Source organism: Anomaloglossus baeobatrachus, chromosome 1 (assembly GCF_048569485.1).
Source record: "Anomaloglossus baeobatrachus isolate aAnoBae1 chromosome 1, aAnoBae1.hap1, whole genome shotgun sequence".
In the NCBI taxonomy this organism is placed as follows: Eukaryota; Metazoa; Chordata; class Amphibia; order Anura; family Aromobatidae; genus Anomaloglossus; species Anomaloglossus baeobatrachus.
The window spans coordinates 672554158-672576614 of record NC_134353.1 but is presented as its reverse complement, the minus strand read 5'-3'; the positions used below and the strand labels follow the sequence as shown (position 1 = coordinate 672576614).

The 22457-nt window shown below is 44.1% G+C and overlaps 1 protein-coding gene across 1 annotated transcript in view; it reads right to left on the bottom strand.

Moving 5' to 3' along the window:
• KIAA1671 (KIAA1671 ortholog) overlaps positions 1–22457 on the bottom strand; it is a 271372-nt gene that overhangs the window by 245477 nt on the left and 3438 nt on the right. The gene's annotated exons all lie outside the window — the stretch shown is intronic.

The following is a 22457-nucleotide window of genomic DNA, read 5'->3' as shown; positions in this document are numbered from 1 at the left end:
GTTAGTGTGCCCTATGTGCGGCCATGTCTGTTAGACAAGCCGGGAGGTGAATGAGGCTGTTGCCGGCTTCCCAATATTAGAAATATATATACAGGATAAATATATAAAAATAATGTGTGTGTGTGTGTGTGTGTGTGTGTATGATGTGTATCTATCTGGCAGTGTATATGACTGTGTCTAGATTTATGTCTATTTATGTGTTTTTGTGAATTTCTCTTTAAATAAGTATGTGTATGTATGCCTGTATGTGTATGTATCTGTGCATGTCTGTGTGTGGATGGGGCCCACTGAGACTCTTTCGCCCAGGGCCCACAAAAACCTGGAGCCGGCCCTGCATTGCGCAGACCCGTCACACATACTTACCTGCCCAGCGACGTCGCTGTGACCGGCGAACCGCCTCCTTTCTAAGGGGGCGGTCCGTGCAGCGTCACAGCGACGTCACTGAGCGGCCGCCCAATAGCAGCGGAGGGGCGGAGCTGAGTGGGACATAACATCCCGCCCACCTCCTTCCTTCCGCATAGCGGCCGGGAGGCAGGTAAGGGGAGCTTCCTCATTCCTGCGGCGTCACACGGAGCGATGTGTGCTGCCGCAGGAACGAGGAACAACCTCGTTACTGCTGCAGTAACGATTTTTGAGAATGGACCCCGATGCAAAATCGCTCATCAGTGTCACACGCAACGGCATCGCTAATGCGGCCGGATGTGCGTCACCAATTCCGTGACCCCAACGAGTTCGCATTAGCGATGTCGTAGCGTGTAAAGCGCCCTTAATTTTATCCGAACCGGAGCAGGTGTGCCATCAGTGAAACAGTTTGAAAACCTTGTGTGTGTGCCTTTACACCTGTGAAGAGGCTTTGTGTTATGTTCCTGGAGAGGTTTATGTGAGGTCTAATAAACCTGTTTGATTTTTAAATAAAGTGTTCCTGTTTTCACCCCTAAGAAGCAAGCTTAGTGAGTAACCCATTGGCATTAGGATTTTGACAATAACTTTAAAGCTACGTGCCCAAGATTCAGATATGCTGCGTCCTAGACGCAGCATGTCCTCTCCTGCGGGGCTGCAAGTGCTCTTCCCAGGAGGCTGCAGCAGTCTGTGCCCATGATCTGGGTTCGGGCCGCAGCGGTCCCTCTCTCTGTTCTCCCAGTGGAGAACACTTGTGCCTCCGCAGTAATAAATTGACATGCTGCAGCTCGGGAAGCCTAAGGCTGTGTGCCCACGATCAGAGTTTACAGCATTTTGGATGCAGCATGTTTTCACTGCGTCCAAAATGCTGCGTTGTACAGTACAAGCATAGTAGATGGGATTTCTTGAAATTCCCTGCCCACAGTGCCTGTTTTTCCCGCAGCGTAAACTGACATGCAGTGCGGCGTCCCGAGCCACAGCATGTTAACAGAGAGGAAGACCGCAGCTGCGGTCTCCCGTATTGAGTACTCGTGGCCCTGCAAGAGAGGACATGCTGCCTCCAGGACGCAGAATGTCCGGATTGTGGGCACGTAGCCTAAATGACCAATGCCAGACAAATCGCTAGAAAAATAGCAGTCTGAAAACCCTTATGTTTACCAGCTACAACACCAAGCAGGTCACTAGATACAATCTGACCACAAAAACAGTAAGGCTATGTGCCCACGTGTGTGCGCTCTGCACCGCAGCGTAACGTCACTGCATGTCCGCTTCAGAGCACAGCTGAAAAGCTTAGTTCTGAAACTTTGCCGACTGCAGAATTTGTGCGCTCTGGATGCTGCCTCTCCCTATAGACAGAATGGAGACAGCATGCAAAGCGCACGAAAGAAGTGACATGTTGCTTTTTAGAACGCAGCGATTTGGCAGCATGCAAATCGCTGAGTTCTAAAACGCAATGTGCGCATGGATTATGCACAATCTTCATAGATTGTGTTGGGGAAGCAGGACGCATGCAGTTACGCTGCGGTGCAGATCACAGCGTAACTGCATGCAATACGCACACGTGGGCACAGAGCCTGACATCAAGCCAACCCAAAGAAAAGTGACGGAGGCAACAATGTTTCAATAAGCAGGAGAGCATGTTCACTATACATTACTACTAGAGGTAATCCCACTTGACTTTCCATTCTGATGGGTATGAAAAAAGAGAAACAAGGGCTTCTGATTTATAGGGGGCATTGAAAATACATCTGGAAAGGAAAAAGTGGACATATAATAAAAAATAAAATGTGCGCTGCTGCTGAAATGTGGCCTAATAAATGACAAAGTGACAAATATGGCAGCAAACACAGGGGACCGAACCGATATAGCATGACGACTTCACAAGATAAAAAAACTACGGTACTTTTTTTCAATGCTGCAATCTTTAGGCTATTTTCCCACGATGAGCTTTTGATGTACAGATTTTCTGCACCATTTCTGCAAATATTAAGGTATGTGCAAACATTCAGGATTTGCAGCAGAAAATTCTCCTGCAACTCCTAATGTATTAGCAGAAAAAATCTGAGCGCTTTTGGTGCAGATTTTTCCCCACTCGTTAAAATGGGTGAAATTTGTAGCAAAATCGCTGAATGCTTTAGATATACATTTGCTGCAAATCTGCAAGAAAAAAAAAAAAAATAAAACATGAGAATGTGACGTCAGGATTCCCATTCACTTTGCTGGGGCTAGAAATCGTCAGCTTTTGTGTCAAAACCGTGCAGAATGCAACGTGCACAGTCGCGCAGGTAGCTTAGGGTTTTTTTCCATTGCGTTTTTGATGCTATGGTTTTTGTCGTTTAGGAATGTCATGTTTTAAATAAAGCCACTTTGTTTGCTTCCTGTTTGACAAAAACTTTATTTCTAAAGTCACGTGCGGATTATATGCGGTTTTAGTGCATTTCCGCAACGTATGCATTTTTTTTGTTTACTTGCGGATTTTCTGCATCTAATGCAATTCTGTGGGGAAAATCCACACAAAACTCAGATACCCGCAAAAGACATGTTGTGGATGTGAAATACAGACCACAGGTTAGTTTACGCTGAATAAAAAAAAAAGAAGTACAGAGGACATGAGATTCCTATAAATCCAGTCTACTTTGCTGAAACACTAAGATACTGCGGTTTTAACCCCGTGAAAAATAACGCTGCAACTTATCGTGGGGACACAGCAAACTGTAAAAATGCCCAATATACGTCCAAAACTTTTAATGTAGGCCTAAGTGGCTGGTGAACAATGCACTGCTAGCATAAAGTTACTGAAAATAATTACAATAATAACATGAATCTTATACCCCAAGGCCACGGGCACACGACGAGTATTTGGTGAGTTTTTTACCTCAGTATTTTGTAGCCAAAACCAGGAGTGGGCAAGAAATACAGAAGTGGTGCCCGTGTTTCAAATACTGAGGTAAAAAAAATCTCAAATACCCAACGTTTGTACATGGCCTAACACATAGGTCTGACAGGTCAGTTCCACAATGTATTAGGTCACGGTGAGTATGTGGTGAGTTTTTACCTCAGTATTTGTAGCCAAAATTAGTGGGAGATAAATACAGAAGTGGTGCCCATGTTAATATTATATTTTTCCTCTGATTGCTGCACTCCTGGTTTTGGTTACAAATACTGAGGTTAAAAAAACTCACCAAATACTCGACGTGGCTTAATACATTGTGGAACTGACCTGTCAGACCTATGTGTTAGGCCATGTGCACACATTGAGTATTTGGTGAGGTTTTTTTACCTTAATTTTTGAAACATCTTCTGTATTTATCACTCACTCCTGGATTTGGCTATAAATTCTGAGGTAAATACGTAATTACTTACCGGTAATGTGTTTTTTCTGAACCCATGACGGCACCCTTACATTCTCGTGGTGCCGTCATGGGTGCTGGAAAAAAAATCCCTAAATACTCACCGTGTGCAGTGCACGTGGCCTGACACATAGGTCTGACAGGTCAGTTCCACAGAGTCAGACTTCTGACAGGGCCATGTGGCAACCAATACTTTTTAGCCTGAGGGACATTAAAGTGAGTTATTTCCAATCACACCCATACACCAAAGAATAAACGAAAAAGGACCAGTTTGAGCTGGTTGGATTAGCAAGAAATGACAACAAAAATGTGTTTAGCAACCTCCTTAGCTACCACTGGTGTCATCAATGGCATTACAGGATGAAGCAATGCACAGCAATTATACAGAACGCTGAATATCGCATTGCTTCAAGACACAGCCCTCAGGAGAAGGGTGTGTATGTCCTCCATGCTGAGGAGGCACTATGAGGTCAAGAACGCACGCCAATCGTTCTGGTCAACAGAACAGAAATATAGCAGCAGAATGGAACAAAAACAAACTGGAATCAATTCTACAGCTGCCAAAAGATACAACATGGGCTGAAATAAAACCACGGCCTACGACTGAGAGAATTCAGCACGTCTATAAGATACACTGAAGAAATATGGAGAGGAAGGCAGCAAATGCAGTGAAACGAACCGCCGAGATGATTCAGCCAGTGCTGCTGCTTTTCCTTTAGACACTATTGGATCACTGAGGAATTTACATATGTATATACAGAATGTCACAAAAGTGAGTACACCCCTCACGTTTGTAAATATTTTATTATAGTTTTTTATGGGACAACACTGAAGATATGACACTTTGATACAAAGTAAAGTAATCAGTGTACAACTTGTATAACGGTGTAAATTTGGTGCCCTCTAAATAACTCAACACACAGCCATTAATGTCTAAACTACTGGCAACAAACGTGAGTACACCCCCAAGTGAAAATGGCCAAATTGTGACCAAAGTGTCAATATTTTGTGTCCACCATTATTTTCCAGCACTGCCTTAACTCTTCTTCCCTCCTCTATGACAACATCACAGAGCTTGTGGATGTTAGAGACCTTGCACTCCTCCATCTTCCGTTTGAGGATGCCCCACAGATGCTCAATAGGGTTTATGTCTGGAGACATGCTTGCCCACTCCAGCACGTTTACCCTCAGGTTTTTTTTTTTAGCAAGGCAGTGGTCATCTTGGAGCGGTATTTGGGGTCATATTGAAATATGAAGGGAGGAGGATCATGCACCGCTTCAGTTTGTCACAGTACATATTGGGCATTTATGGATCCCTCAACGAACTGTAGCTCTCCACAACTGGAAAAACCCATGCAGCCCCAAACCATGACACTATCAAAACCCTGCTTAACTGTAGGCAAAACACACTTGTTTTTATACTTATCACCCAATTGTTGCCACACACACTTGACACCATCCAAACCCAAAAAGTTTATCTTGGTCTCATCAGACTACAGGACAGTGTACAATTAATACATGTTCACAGTCTACTTGTCTTCAGCAAACTATTTGCATGCTTTTTTGTGCATCATCTTTAGAAGAGGCTTCCTTCTGGGATGACAGCAATGCAGACCAATTTGATGTATGGTCTGAGCACTCACAGACTGATCCCCTCACCCTTTTAATCTCTGCCGCATATGTCCATTTTGAAGAGACAACCTCTGGATATGACACTAATCATGTGCACTCAACTTCTTTGGTTGACCATTGCGAGGTTTTGATGTGGTGGTCCTTCATCCACACATTGATTGACCTAGCTGTGTGGCATGGCGCATTGTCTTGCTGGAAAAACCAGTCCTCAGAGTTGGGGAACATAGCCTGAGCAGAAGGAAGCAACTGTTTTTCCAGGATAACCTTGTATGCTGCTTGATTCATTCGTCCTTCGAAAAGTTTAATCTGACTAATTTCTAGAGTAAGGTAATCTTCCCTGATGAGTCTAATTTTCAGCACCACATCAAAACCCTGTCATGGCCAGCCCAATCTCCAGACCTGAACCCCATTGAAAACCTCTGGAATGTAATCAAGAGGAAGATGGATAGTCAGAAGCCATCAAACAAAGAAGAACTGCTTAAATTTTTGTACCAGGAGTTGCATAAAGTCACCCAAAAGCAGTGTGAAAGACTGGTGGAAAGCATGCCAAGACGCATGAAAGCTGTGATTAACCCCATTACGACAGCCTTACGGAGATAAACGGCGGCAGAATCAGGTCCTTATTCTGATCTGCCGTTTATAAACGGCAGGCAGAAATAAGTGAATAGCGCCCCCCAGCGTCAGAAAATCTACGGGGTTTCAACTACCGGGGGTAGCTGAGACCCTAGAGATCATGATTCAGGCCCGTTTTTCTGGTCCCCGCTCACGTGATGACCGATATACACCGTATACCGATCATCAGGTTACAGTAAATGACAGCGCCGGTAAAAAATGATTTATCTCCCATCTGGCATGATCAAACATGTCAGATTGGAGATAAATCTCTTCCCCGGTCCTCTCCCGGTCCCCCGGTGTCGCCAAAGTGCCCCCCCCCGATCCCCAACCCCCTCCTGAAAATCCAAGATGGCGGCGCGCACTGGCGAGCACAGTAGCGCGCCGCCTGCAATCACCCTTTTTCTCTGGTTTGTGTCACATGTGCCATAACACATGCGACAGAAACCTACTTCCTAGGCCCTGCCAGGTCACCCCCTATCCCACCCCCCCGGTGTTCCCCGGTGTCCCCAGTACCTTTTCCAGCCTTCATCCCCCGCGATCCCTCCTCCTTCACAGCAGGTCAGTGCGGTCACATGTGCAGAGCAGCTGAGCTCAGCTTCCTGTGTTCAGAGAGCTGCGCTGGCTGCTGCTGCTTCTCGGCACTTTGCAGCTGTGACCCGGAGAGGGTGGGTGCAGATTCTTTGCACCCACTCTCCTCAAATGGAGGGTCTGCACTCCTAGAAAATGGGGGCTACGCTCCCTGAACGTGCCCCCATATTCTAGAAGGTCCAGAGTCGACGTGGGACGTTCAAAATGGATTATAGGGACCCGATCTTTTTTTTTCTTTTCAATAAATTGGTGAACGAGGGAATATTTTGGGAGTGTTTTTCAAATAATTTTTTTTTTTGTTGTCAATTTTTTTTTTAATTACTGTCAATTAGTTATGTCAGGTATCTGATAGACGCCATGACATAACTAATTGCTGGGCTTGATGCCAGGTGACATCACACATCTGGTATCAACCCCATTTATTACCCAGTTTGCCACCGCACCAGGGCAACGGGATGAGTTGGGGCGAAGTGCCAGGATTGGCGCATCTAATGGATGCGCCACTTCTGGGGCGGCTGCGGCCTGCTATTTTTAGGCTGGGAAGAGTCAAATAGCCATGGCTCTTCCGACCCTGAGAATACCAGACCCCAGCTGTCAGCTTCACCTTGGCTGGTGATCTAATTTGAGGGGGACCCCACGTTTGTTTGTTTTTTTAATTATTTATTTCTAAATCATTAAAAAAAAAAAAAAACAGCTTGGGGAGCCCTCCAAAATTGATCACCAGACAAGATGAAGCTGTCAGCTGTGGTTTGCAGGCTACAGCTGTCTGCTTTACCCTAGCTGGCTATCAAAAATAGGGGGGACCCCACGTCATTTGTTTTAATTTTTTTTTTTTTGGCTAAATACAAGGCTTGGCACCCTTTAGTGCCACATGAAAGGCACTAAAGGGCGCCAGCTTAGAATATGCAAGGGGTGGGACGTTATATATGTTTGACATCTATCCATGCATCCATTGTAGCATTTTAGGCTATGTGCCCACGATCGGGGTTTGCAGCGTTTTGGGCGCAGAGTGTTTTCCCTGTGTCCATAACGCTGCGTTGTGCAGTAGAAGCACAGTGGAAGGATTTTTAGAAATCCCATGCCCACTGTGCTTCTTTTCTCAACAGCATACACTGACGTGTGGTGCAGCTTCCCGAGCCTCAGCATGTCAATTTATGCTGCGGAGACGAGAGTGTTCTCTGCACGTAGAATAGAGCTAAAGTCCACAGCAGCCTGAACCCAAATCGTGGGCATGGGCAGCTGCGTTTTCCAGTGGACAACTCTCACATCTTTGCAGGAAGGCTGACACTGTGTACTAGACGCCGTGTCGCTGGATCACGGCCACATAGCCTAACAGTGAGAATATTGTTGCTACATCAACATTTTTGTGAAGTACCTGTGGAAAATCAAAATGCTTACTATATTCATGAATAAAATCCTTGTGCGGTCCGGTTTCCAAAATGGGGTCACTTGTGGGGGGTTTCTGATGTATAGGTACCCAAGAGACCCTGCTAATGTGACATGGTGTGTGCAATTTATTTTAACTTTTCCAAAATTCAAATGGTGCTCCTTCCATTCCAAGCCCTCAAATTTATCCAAACAGAGGTTTTTGGCCACATGTGGGGTATCCCTGTGCTCACAAGGAATTGGATAACAACCTGTGGGGTCCACGGTTTGTTGTTACCTCTTGAAAAAGTGAGAAATGTGATGCTAAGGAAACATTTTTGTGAAAAAAATGAAAATTTTCAATATGGCAACCTAAGCTTATCAAATTCTGTGAAGTATTTGTGGATTCAAAATGCTCAATATACACCTAGATAAAAGCCTTGAGGTGTCTTGTTTCCAGAATGGGGTCACTTGTGGGGGACCTCCACTGTTTAGGCACCTTAGGGGCTCTCCTAATGCAACATGGCGTCTGCAATTGATTCCAGCCAATTTTGCAGTCAAATGGCACTCTTTCTCTTCTGAGACCTGCCGTGTGCCCAAACAGTTGATTTCCACCACATATAAAATATCACCAAACTCAGGAGAAATTGCACAATAAATTTCATGGTGATTTTTTTCCTGTTACCCTTGTGGAAAAAAAAAGCTACCTGGTTGAAGTAACAATTTTGTGGTAAAATTTTATTTTTTTATTTTTATGGCTCAACGTTATAAACGTCTGTGAAGCACCTGGGGGTTCAGTGCACTCACCAAACATCTAGATAAATTCCTTGAGAGGCCTAGTTTCCAATATGGGGTCACTTGTGGTGTTTTTTTTGCTGTTTACGTACCTTAGGGGTCCTCCAAATGCGACATGGTGCTCGCAATCTTTTTCAGCCAAATTTCCTTTCCAAAATTCAAATATTACTCTTTTCGTTCCAAGCCCTCCCATTTGTCCAAACAAAGGTTTCAGACCACATGTGAGGTATCACCGCGCTCATAAAAAAGTGGGTAACAATCGTTTGGGTCAAAATTTTGGAATTACCTCTTGAAAAAGGGAGAAAATTGATGCTAAAGCAACATTTTTGAGAAAAAAAAAGTAAATTTTCAATATGACAACGTAACGTTAACAAAATCTGTGAAGTACCTGTGGGTCCAAAATGCTCACTATATCCCTAGATAGAAGCCTTAATGGGTCTAGTTTCCAAAATGGGGTCACTTGAGGGGGGTTTCTGCTGTTTAGGTACCTTAGGGGATCTGTAAATGCAACATGGTGCCCGCAATCTATTTCAGCCAAATTTGCTTTTCAAAATTCAAATATTGCTCCTTTCATTCCAAGCTCTCCCATTTACCCAAACAAAGGTTTCTGACCACAGGTGGGGTATCGGCGCGCTCATAAGAAAGTGGGTAACAAAGTGTGAGGTCCAATTTTTGGTGTTACCTCTTGAAAAAGTAAGAAAATTAGTGCTAAAGCAACATTTTTATGTAAAATATTAATTTTTATTTTTTTCATTCCACATTATTTTAGTTCCTGTGAAGCACCTGAAGGGTTAATAAACTTCTTTGATGTGACTTTGAGTACCTTGAGGGGTGCAGATTTTAGAGTGGGGTCACTTTTGGGTATTTTCTGTCACTTAGGCCTCTCAAAGTCACTTCAAATGTGATGTGGTCCCTAAAAAAAATGGTTTTGTAAATTTTGTTGAAAAAAAATGGGAAATTGCTGATGAACTTTGAACCCTTCTAACTTCCTAACCCCAAAAAATTTTGTTTCAAAAATTGCGCTGATGTAAAGTACACAAGTGGGAAATGTTATTTATTAACTATTTTGTGTGACATAACTCACTTGTTTATGGGCATAAAAATTAAAAGTTTGATAATTGCAAAATTTTAAATTTTTGTTGTCAAATTTCAAATTTTTTCACAAATAAAATAAAAAAAATATCATCCTAAATTTACCTTTAACATGAAGCCCAATATGTCACAAAAAAAATCTTAGAATCACCGTGATACATTGAAGCGTTCCAGAGTTATAGCCTTATAAAGGGACACTGGTCAAAATTGCAAAAAAAAATGGGCTGGGCATTAAGTACAAAACTGGCTTCGTCTTTAAGGGGTTAAAAATCATGGTTGTTCCACAAAATATTGATTTCTGAACTCTTCCTAAATGATGTTTCTAAATGATTATGAACTTGTTTGCTTTGCATTATTTGAGGTCTGAAAGCAAGGCATTTTTTTGTTATTTTGCCCATTTCTCATTTTCAGAAAATAAATACAAAAGTTTATTACTTGGAAATTCAGAGACATGTCAGTAGTTTATAGAACAAAAAAAAAAAATTTACATTTTACTCAAAAATAAAGAGAAAAATGAGAAAAACTGACAATTTTTCAGTGGTCTCTTAATTTATATGTACAGTATATATTAGATTTACTCAGACTCATTCCATATTGGTGCCTGCTCCCAGCTATGGCATCACTTTTCAAGGAAGCAAATACTTAAACTATGCTCCTATTGGAGTGAAAAGGAAGCTAGAGATAACCTTTGTGAATATGTTTGCATACGGTATCTTTAGCCGTTTCCGTCTCTACATCCTCATGATGGTATATTTCCACTGATTTGCCTATAGAAGCCAGACTGTCCGAGGTTTCGTGTATCAGTGACTGGAGGAGGGTTCCTTAGAGGATGTTTTTACTCAAGGACAGCTGACTGTTATGACATTACCTTGTATCAATAAGATCAGGAAAATAGTGAACTTAGTGTTCAGAGAATGAATGGAGCGATCACATGGTCCAGGGAAAGGGAGCAGATTTCATTTTGTTTTGCACAACATGATATTCTCACTGGTGTTTTGGATGTGATCTCCTGTTCTTCACTCACATTGCATTTTTGGGTGATAAACATCCCATCCAGATGAGACATTCAGGTCTAAATTGAAATATTTGTCTACAGAAAGAGCATAAAGGTTACTTTTATTATTGTACAGCGCTTTTTTTCCACCCAAAATGAGGCATACGCTGTATTTTTTTCCCGCGTAGGCTTCCTTTATAAACACCATGATCAACGTATTCCAAAATAAATGTAAAATGTAAATTACGTTGAGAAGTGTACCCTCCTTTTTTTGGTTGTGCTAATAAAGCTCAAATTATATTGTACAGGGTGAACTAAAGTTGCCTATTTAGCATTATCCAGTGGACTAGACACAGTGACGCAAGTGGTTAAAAACAACAGAGGCATCATAAACAATGATGTATAACGTACAGCCATGCCATAGTCCACTTCTCATGGGTCGAGCATTGATTCTTAAAACATTTCCTTATGTTCCCAAGCCATTTTTTTAATTCTTCTTCTGAACTGCAGTAGAACAATCCCCCACTAAACAGAAGGGAGATGTTCATGTCATCTTTTCTGTCAAATATCCAAAATACACTTGGGTTTAGTCCTTATTTGGGGACACTGAGCAGACATGCTAAAAAATTCTCAGCCACTTTGCACAACTATGTATATAGCTATTTCTCAAACTGTGCTGTGAATCGGAGCAAGACACGAAAAACATGACTATCAAGTAGTATACAAAAAGCGACCAGACTGGAGAACAAGTAAGGTTATTACGTATGTGATGGGATTTAAGGAGTGGAAAAAAAGCCCTTTTGAAGCAGGATCAATGTGGCCATTTACTTACATAAAAAAAAAAAATACACTCATCTGACCGCTTGTGCATGAGACATTACCATGTGAATAGCTCTGCCACAAGACACCGGCTGTATAACCCCATTATAGACATCGTGATGTTGTATGATCATGTGAATAACAAAAAAGCAAAAACATGACTATCAAGTAGTATACAAAAAGCGACCAGACTGGAGAACAAGTAAGGTTATTACGTATGTGATGGGATTTCAGGAGTGGAAAAAAAAGCCCTCCTAGAAGTTTGTGAAGCAGAATCTCTTTAATGTGGCCATTTACTTATATATAAAAAAATACACTCATCTGACCGCTTGTGCATGTGACATTACCATGTGAAAAGCTCTGCCACAAGACACCGTCCGTATAACCCCATAAGGCTGCTTTCACACTACGTTTTTTTAACATCCGTCATGAACGGTTTTTTAACACAAAAACGGATCCAGTGCAAATGCGTTTTCATTTCAATGCATTTGCAATGGACTCGCGTCAACATGCGTTCACATGCGTTTGCGTGCGTTATAGTGAGGATCCAGCGACTTGAAGTTTTCTAACTTTTCAAAAACGCTACTTGTAGCGTTTTTGAGCTGCGTCCAAATACTGCAAATTGCTGGATCCTGACTATACTGCACGCAAACTTATGTGAACGCTGGCGTGCTGATAGTAGAGCAAGCAGGATCTGGTCTGAGCATGCCCAGAAACCAACCTCGTGTGATCAGTCTCTCTCTCCCCCTCCCTCTCTCTCCCCCGCCTGAGAGCGGAGGACACTCGTAACCAAGGTAAATATCGGGTAACCGCGGGCTTAGTTACCTGATGTTTACCTTGGTTACGTGTGCAGGAAGCAGGCAGCCCTGCTCCTAGCAGCTGCAGACGCTCGTAACCAAGGTAAATATCGGGTATCCAAGCAAGTTACCCGATGTTTACCTTGGTTACCAGCGTCCGCAGCTGTCGGCTCACAGTCTTTCACGTTCAGTTCAGCTCACTCCCGATCACATGACTCCAATGCCCGCCCATAAACTTAAAGTGACAGGATCCTGCAAAATAACATGCGTTTGCATGCGTTTTGCTTTGCTAAAACAGGATCCGCTTTTGCAGCAAAAAAAAGTTCATGACGCATGTTAAAAAAAAACGTAGTGTGAAAGCAGCCTTATAGACATCGTGATGTTGTATGATCATGTGAATAACAAAACAAAAAAGCAAAAACAGGAGTACTTCAACATCACACGTCCATACGTATTCCCTCAGAATATGGGAGTTACATATTCCCTCGGGTAAAAAAAACAAACAAAAAAAAACACAACTGAAAACTAAAATTAACAGCAGTAAAGATCTGGAGGTAAAATGATCAGTGGAGGCCAGATGGCCAGTGTATGATCCTGAGATATATACCCATGGGTCTGACCCACCCGACTGACAGGCCTTTTCTGGCACAAATAGGACATAGCAGATGGGAATGAGAAATCACTACCCAAGAAAAGCCTTCCAGGCAAAGTAATGGAGACCGTAGCAGAAAATCACATAAGCCATATGCTCTGCAGCAAGGTTCCTCCCAGTAAGCATTATCATTCCTAATCTAGAATTTACAACTGTCCCGATTTCACCTTAAAAGAAATTGTTAGATATATATTATAAGAAATGCTTACAATTGATAAATGGTTAAAACTAAACTAACAAAATGCTTGTAAAAACAAACAACTTTGTATTTTTATTTATTTTTTTAACTCTTCTTTGTTCTCAATAATGGAGGGATATTTAATTCTACAGTTTCCTGCTCTTTATTTACATAGGGTACAGACCACCCCTGTGATCTGTGGTGCCCAGTCTCCTAGGCAAGGAGAACAGCACTTTGCATTGCCTGACACCAGCTACAGTATATCACAAAAGTGAGTGCACCCCTTTACAGTTTTGGAAATACTTTCTTTCATGGGAGAACACTTAAGATATGGCACTATGATATAATGTAAAGTAGCCAAAGTACAGCTTGTATAAGGCTATGTGCGCACCTTAAGTATTTGTTGCAGAAATTTTCTGCATCAAATCGGCACCTTCTGGCAGAAAAACGCACCAAAAAAGTGTGCGTTTTTGTGCCATGCATTTTTGTTATTGAATTCAATGGGTGGAAGGGCTAAAACAAAACGCTGGCAAAAATGCACCAAGAATTGTCATGCTGCAGATTATTTTCTACACCAAATCTGCAAAGAAAACATTAGCAATGTGTCCACAGCACTTCAGAAATCTCATTGACTTTGCTGGCATAAAGATAGACATGCAGATTTGTGACAAATCTGCATAACAAAATGCACTCTGCGCACAAGTGCAATGCGAGAAAGTCTTGCAATGCACTTAGCCTCATGTAAGACAATGCTGCAGCTCAAATCTGCCAGTTTTTCCTCAGCCCTAATCAGACTAAGGCTACTTTCACACATCCGGTTTTTGTTCTGCGGCACAATACGGCGCTCTGCAGAAAAACCGCAACCGTTTTTTTTTTGCCGCCGGTTGCGGGTTTTTTTGCATAGACTTACATTAGTGCCGTATTGTGCCGCATGGGCTTGCGTTCGGTCCGGTTTTTGCCACATGCGGCAGATTTAGCCGATGCCGCGGCCGGATGGAACGTTGCCTGGAACGTTTTTTGCTCCGGCAAAAAAACCGCATCGCATCCGGCCGCTGCGGCGCATTGTTCAATGCATGCCTATGGACGCCGGATGCGGCGCGATGCGGAAAAAAATGCATCTGGCCGCCGCATGCGGTTTCTTCCACTGCGCGTGCTTAGTAGCATGCCGCAACCGGAAAAAAACGGACGGGCCGCATGTAAAAACGTATGCAAAGGATGCGGTGTTTTCGCCGCATCCGTTGCATAGGTTTCACAGCCGGATTGAGCCGCACTGCTCAAACCGGATGTGTGAAAGTAGCCTAAGGGAGGGGGAAAAAAAAAAAAAAAACGCAGCATGCTGCGAGTTGCTCATCACTCGCACCCATAAAAGTCTATGGGTGCAAGTGAACCATTTGACTGCACTAGGATAGGATGACATACGCACAGGCTGACAATGGAGGAGATGGGGAGATTAGTCCCACCATCTCCTCCACAGCTGTGATCCGATCAAAAGATCAAATTATAGTTGCATGACACTCAGCTCACGCTGGGAGCAGGGTGGGAGATGAGGGTCATTAGCATATCATAACCGATGCACACACATCAAATGTCATACACTAGTGTGACTCCAGCCTAACAGTGTAAATTTGGTGCCCTCTCAATAACAACATACAGCCATTGATGTCTAAACTGCTAGAAACAAAATTGAAAACACCTCTTAAGTGAAAATGCCCAAATTGTGGTCAAGTAGCCATTTTCCCTCCCCGGTGTCCTGTGACTCATTAGTGTTAGAAGGTCTCCAGTGTGAATGGGGAGTAGTTATGGTAAATTTGGTGTTATCACACACGCTCTTATACTGGTCACTGGAAGTTCAACATGGCACCTCATCGCAAAAATTCTGTGAGGATCTGAAAAAAAGATTTGCTTCTTTACATAAAGATGGCCTAGGTTATAAAGAACATTGCCAACACCCTAAACTGAGCTACAGCACTGTGGCCAAGACCATTCAGCGGTCTAACAAGACAGGTTACAGTCAGAACAGGCCCCTCCATGGTCGATCAAACAAGGTGAGTGCATATACTGTATGTCCATACTGCGTTTTAGCCTATGCTCAGTGGCTCCATCGGGGCTTACGCCTGAAAATGAGATTTGGATGTTTGCACTGCTGGGGCCCTTGACTGTACTGATACAGACAGTTGCTCTGTGCTCTATAAGACATCATTTTCGTTTAAAGGGAACCTGTCAGGTCCCATATGCGTTCTAACGTAGTAGCAGGGTGATGTTTAGCCTAGTAACCCCTTCCTAATCATCCCGGTGTTGTAATATGAATGTATAAAAATATATGTTTTATCACTTATATGTTAACTATGTAAATGATCAGAGGCTCTAGTCCCCTGGGCGTCATATCGCCCTATGGGCGTTTGCATGGTTGGCGTGATACCATGGATTTACATGAGCGACGTCACTGTCAGCTCCCAGAGATCCCCTGTGCGCTTAGCATTCCCGCAGCTTTGTTATCTGGGTGCTTGCTTCTCGGCTTCAGACGCGCACTGCTCATGCGCGAAAGACTCCTGTGGTCCTGACCATGCGCAGAGCGCTTCTGAAGGAGAGAAGCAAGCACTCGGATAACAAGGCTGCGGGAATGGTAAGAGCGCACACGGGATCTCAAGGAGTTGACGGTGACGTCGCTCATATAAATCCATGGTATCACGCCCACAGGGCGATGCGACACCCAGGGGACTAGAGCCTCTGATCATTTACATAGGGAACATGTAAGTAATAAAACATTTTTATACATTCATATTACAACACAGGGAATGGTAGGAAGGGGTTACTAGGCCTCACATACCCCTGCTTCTAGGATAGAACGCATATGGGACCTGACAAGTTCCCTTTAAATCCAACTATAAAAGATGGGCCTCAAATAGGCAGATATGCCCAAATATTATGATCCAACAGAGCACAGTGACTGAGCCCAGCATCAGTGCCTCTACCCTTCACCACTGTGGCAGAGCCAAGGCTGCCTAATCTAACATGCAAGTAGCATTGAAAAGCATGTAGCTCAGCCCATTAACTCAACCATGTCACATGCTGGAACTGTTAGGCTATGTGCCCACGCTAGAATGTCCCTGCGGATTTTTTTGCCTGAAAATCCGCGACTTTCGCGGCAAATCCGCACCCGCGGATTTACCGCGGATTTTTTTTTTTTTTTTCCCCCATTCAAAGCCAAAAATCCGCACCAAATCTGCACCAAACAATTGACATGCTGCAGATTTTTCCGGATCAAAATCCGCGGCAAATCCGCCGCGGAAAAATCCGCAGCATGGGCACAGCATTTCCAAAATGCCATTGAAATGGCTTGGAAGTGCTGCTGCTGCAGATTTTCGGCAAATCCGCGGTAAATCCGCGGCAAAATCCGCGGTAAATCCTGTAGCGTGGGCACATAGCCTTAAAGGGCTCTACCCTCCTAAGCCATCTACATGGGCAAGCAGATCATAGAAAGCTGAATAAAATGCAAGATTGATATCTGTGATCTGACGTCTTCTTCCAGAATAATACATGTTTTTCTTATATGAAAATGAACGGTTTAGATTTATGGGCCAGATATAGATCTCTAAGAATCTGACTCCACAGGTTATTTTTAATGAAAGGGAGCATTACAACTGTAAAGGTTTTTCTAATGAGACCAAATACACTTCTGCTTTACCTTGTTAATTCTGATTTTACTGCAGAGCAGTGTATGAATCGGAGAGAAAAGTGTCAGTCATTACATGTCTCACACTGCTAACACCCCTTTCCATGTAAAATAAGCCCTGTATGCAGATTCTCATGGAGATTTCTGTTCAGGTACATAGACCTTAACAGCTCATTTACATACAACGTTTTTTTTGTTTGGCAAAATTGCAAAGTCCTTGTAAAAATAAGCAACTGACCTTTTTATAGTTCTATAGTTTACAGCTTTTTGCAAAGGTTACTATCTCAGTAGAGGCCGGTTTCCTAGGCATGGAGCGCTATACAGCTTGCGAGTACTGCTCTAAAGCCTGCTTTACATGTTACGATTCTGCATACGATATCGTATGCGATTGTAACCGCCCCCATCGTATATGCGGCACGTTCAATTAACCCCCGTCACACGTACTCCGTAATCCATACGACCTCGATGTGGGCGGCGAACGTCCACTTCCTGGAGTGGGAGGGATGTTCGGCGTCACAGCGACGTCACGCAGCAGCCGGCCAATAGAGGCGGAGGGGTGGAGATGAGCGGGACGTAAACATCCTGCCCACCTCTTTCCTTCCGCATTGCTGGCTGGGAGCCGCAGGAGGCAGGTGAGATCTGTTCATCGTTCCCGGGGTTTCACACACTGCGATGTGCGCTACCCCGGGTACGATGAACAACCTGACGTTCAATTCATGAGGAATGAACGACGTGCGTGCGATGAACGTTTTACCGTTCATTCGCAATCGCACGTACCTGTCACACACTACAATGTAACTTACGATGCCGGATGTGCGTCACTTACGACGTGACCCCGCCGATATATTGTAGTGTGTAATGCGGGCTTAAGGCCGGCTTCTCACTTGCGATTATCTCGCACGAGTGCAATGCGAGAAATTCTCGCATTGCACTCGGACACATGTTAATCAATGAGGCAGCTCACATCTGCTATTTTTTTCTCAGTCCAAATGGGACTGAGGAAAAAAAAAAAAATAAATAAATCGCAGCATGCTGCGTTTTGGTGAGTTTCTCGCGAGAGTCTCTTCAATGCAACTCTATGGAAGCGATTAAATAAACGGATGTCACACGGACGGCGCACACACACCATCCTAGTGACATGCGTTTTTCTAAATACATTTATCGCATGTTTCAGAAAACACTGGAAATGAGTGAGATCTCACAATGTCGGTCAATCTCTTATCTCTGTAAGTCGGTCTCTCCCTCTCGGTCTCTATTCTCTCTCTCTGTCGTTCGGTCTGTCTCTATCTCTCTCTGTCCATGTCGGTCTATCCCTCTCCCTCCCTCTCTCATACTCACCGATCCCCGGCGCGGCGCTGCACGGCGTTCACACTGCTCCGGCGGCTTCTCTTTTGAAAAAGCCAGCCGCTCATTAATCCATCTCGTATTCCCTGCTTTCCCTGCCCACCGGCGCCTATGATTGGTTGTAGTCAGACACGCGCCCACAATGAGTAACAGCTGTCTCACTGCAACCAATCACAGCTGCCAGTGGGCAGGTCTATATCATGAAGTTAAATAAATAATTTAAAAAAATGGCGTGCGGTTCCCCCCAATTTTGATACCAGCCAGGGTAAAGCGAAACAGCTGAAGACTGGTGTTCTCAGGATGGGGAGCTCCACGTTATGGGGAGCCCCCCAGCCTAACAATATCAGCCAGCAGCCGCCCGGAATGGCCGCATCCATTAGATGCGACAGTCCCGGGACTGTACCCGGCTCATCCGAATTGCCGTGGTGCGTTGGCAATTGGGGTAATAAGGAGTTAATGGCAGCAGCCCATAGCTGTCACTAAGTCCAAGATTAATCATGGCAGATGTCTCCACAAGATATCTTCCATGATTAACCTGTTAAAGAAAATAAACACACACATCCAAAAAATCCTTTATTTGTAATAAAAGACAAAAAACAGCAACCTCTTTCACCATTTTAATAAAGTCCCCAAATACCACTCCAGGTCTGACGTAATCCACAGCGGTCCCACAACGCTTTCAGCTCTGCTACATCGGAAGCTGACAGAGAACGGCCACAGACCACGATCGCTCTCTGTGAGCTCCCCGCAGCAACTGAAGTGAGTCGCGCTATCAGCGATGACGTTACTCAGGTTACCCGCGGCCACAGATCTCAGCGGGAGGACTGCAGCTGTGGCCGCGGGTAACCTCAGTGACGGCACCGCTGATAGCGCGGCTCACTGCGGTCACTCAGGGGATTTGTGGTCACCGGTGAGACCATCACCGGTGACCGAAAATCAGACCATGCCACACAGACAGAGCCGCAGGATGACAATGAAGTCGGGTGAAGTTCATCCAACGTCATTCTGATCGCGCGGCTCTATCTGTGTCTGCTGTCAGCGGCCATGTAGCAGAGCTGAATGGCAGATGACATAGTAAAAACGGATCCCATACGCATCGCACACACATTGCACACGCACTGCAATCATGAGAAAAATCCCAGGATCGCAGTGCAGTTGCATTGCACACTGATCTTAACGTGAACTAAAATCGTCAGACTTTTTATCATGCAACTCGGACCGATTTTACACGCATAAAGTGATTCCAGCCTTAAAGTAGCGCTCCTCCAATGTAGCAGAGTCAGAGTTATCTCAGCAGCATCAAAACCAATGATCTAAAGGTTTTATTTGGTCTGTTTCCTCCAGCTTTGTTATGAGCAGCCCACTGAACTAAAATGACACAAATCAAATATTTTTATTCCAGTATTGATTCTATACAATATTATGTGTTAGTTTGAGGCCACACAGGGTTATGTGCGAGTCCTCGCATGACACTCAGCTCACGCTCGCAGCACAGCGGGAGCCGAGTGTCATGCGACTGTGGTCTGATCGTGCGATCAGACTACAGCTGCAGATTGCGGTCCGGTGCTGCGGAAGGGATTTATCTCCCTCTCTCCTCCATTGTCTGCTATTGCGATTCTCGCCTTGCACCCGCATTACACCGGTGTAATGTGAGTGCAGTGCGATGTTTCTCTCGTCCCCACAGACTTGGATGGGTGCGAGTAAAACAAGATCGCATTACACTCGCAACATGCGGTGACTGGTTTCTCGGTCCGATTAGGGATATGGGAGCGGCCCCAAAGAGTAATATTGGTCTGAGTGGAATGTGATTTATTTACCGTAATCAAATTCCACTCGCACCGTTTTTCTCACCGTGTGTCCTAGGCCTTAGTTACATTTATTGAGCCTCTGTTAGTCTTGCGTTTTTATACACGGCACTTATATAGCAGAGGCCAGCTACAACTCCCATTATAATCCTCCAAGTACTGACCATCTATTACATGACTCCCTTTACTCAGCAAGTGGAAAGAAAAGGCAGGGATAATATTTGGATGGCGTATTTTTAGCTACATATTTAACAACTCTTCTGTGTACATATTTGCCATTGCGGAAGCTTTGTGCTCATTCCTGTAGCATAAAACCCATGCTGAATAGTCCTGTGCCTGGAAATCGTGTATGAATGCTATAAAAGGCAATGCCAGAGACAATCCAGCCTATTATGATCAGAACAAAAGTCATTACTGAAATACACAGAACAATGAATTCTCCAATGTCGGGCTTCTTAAACACCGAGGCATAAAAATAAAACCCACGGTATTGTGATGGTGAGCGGTGATCAAATACAGGCAGCAATGAGACTTCACTTGTTTGGTTCGTCATTTCGAGGAATGGAGCCTGGGGAACATGACACTGAAGATTCATTACCAATATCAAAGCGGAGGCAAACAATAAGGCAAGCAATTCTCAGTACAGGTCCATTTACACAATTATTGAGCGGTCGATAACATGGAAAATACAACATAGAGGTAGGTGCGTCCCATGTAACCTTATCTATAGTCACTGCCACTTCACACAGCGAAGATCCACCAGCAAACCATGGAGACTTCAACTTTCAATCTAGAAAAGATGAAGCGGCCATATACCTTAAGGCTGCTTTCACACATCCGTTTTTTTCTGTGCGGCACAATCTGGCTCTTTGCAGAAAAAACGCAACCGTTTTTTTTGCCGCCAGTTGCGTTTTTTCTGCATAGACTTTCATTAGTGCCGGATTGTGCCGCATGGCCTTGCGTTCGGTCCGGTTTTTGCCGGATGTGGCATATTTAGCCCATGCGGCGGCGGGATGGAACATTGCCTGGCACATTTTTTTGTCCGGCAAAAAAAACCCGCATCGCGCTGCATCCTATGGACGCCGGATGCGGCAAAAAACGCATCCGGCCGCCGCATGCGCATGCTCAATAGCGTGCCGCAATTGGCAAAAAACGGACGGGCCGCATGTAAAAACATATGCAAAGGATGCGCTTTTTTCGCCGCATCCGTTGCATAGGTTTTAGAGCCGGATTTAGCCGCACTGCTAAAACCGGATGTGTGAAAGCAGCCTTAGTGGAACGTATGTCTACTTGCTGCGGATTTATGGGTGCAATCTTCTTTAATAAGTGACGTCACCAAAAACCGCAGCCATACGAATGGCAACGGATTTCTCAAATAATACAATGCCAGGTGGTTAGTGGGCAGTTTACACAGTTTCTGGCACAGAGAATGGGCAGAAATCCAGGTTATAAATGTAATTTGGGTGACAATTTTCCACTATGGATTTGTTGGTAGTGAGTCAGCCCGATAAAAATCAAAAACACATATGTTATATATGGATTCAAATTTGCTGCAAGATTGTTGTATACGTCATCACTTTCGCACGCATGAAGCATTTAGATCTACAAATATGGACTTTTTCAGGTCTGTTGTCATCACGCACAGACTGGCCGTGTGTCCCCAGTGAGTGACAGCTTTATATATTTCTATGAAGCTGTCGGGAGACACACATTCAGTCTGTGCATTACGATCTGACAATAACGGACGTCTGAAAGAGCCCTAACACATATGGCTTTTTCAGCCAATAAAGGCCATGCTCATACGTAGCGGAAATGCTCCATTTTTCAATGCACAAAATCTGCTTAAGGCCCCATTTACACGCCAGTGATTCCAGTATATGACGTCTGTTTTCATACATACTGGAGACATAGACGTACACGGACCCATAAAAAAAATGAGTCTGCGCACACATCCCTGTTTTCTAACAGACGTGTGTACATATGCTCCACACCGTAACATGTCTGTTTGTATCTGGCAGCGCAAGTGTCACACGACCCGCACACTGATGTGATCCATGTCACACATACTGGATAAAACACTTGTCTTTAAAATTAAATTATTTTCTATACTCACCTGTCTCTAGCCCTGCTGTCTTTGCTGTCTTCGGCGGTGCTGTCACTTGCTTCCGGGCCCGCTCATTAAGCTCATGCGTATTTACTGCACTGTGGACCCAAAAGCGACAGCAGCGCCGGGGACAGCTGAGCATAGAAGTTCCTGCTTTTCATGTGCTATCACGGAAACATATACACACATATACACCCGCACCACAGACTGTGAAAAATGTGCGCTTTTATCATGGACGTATGAAGGGGGCCTAAA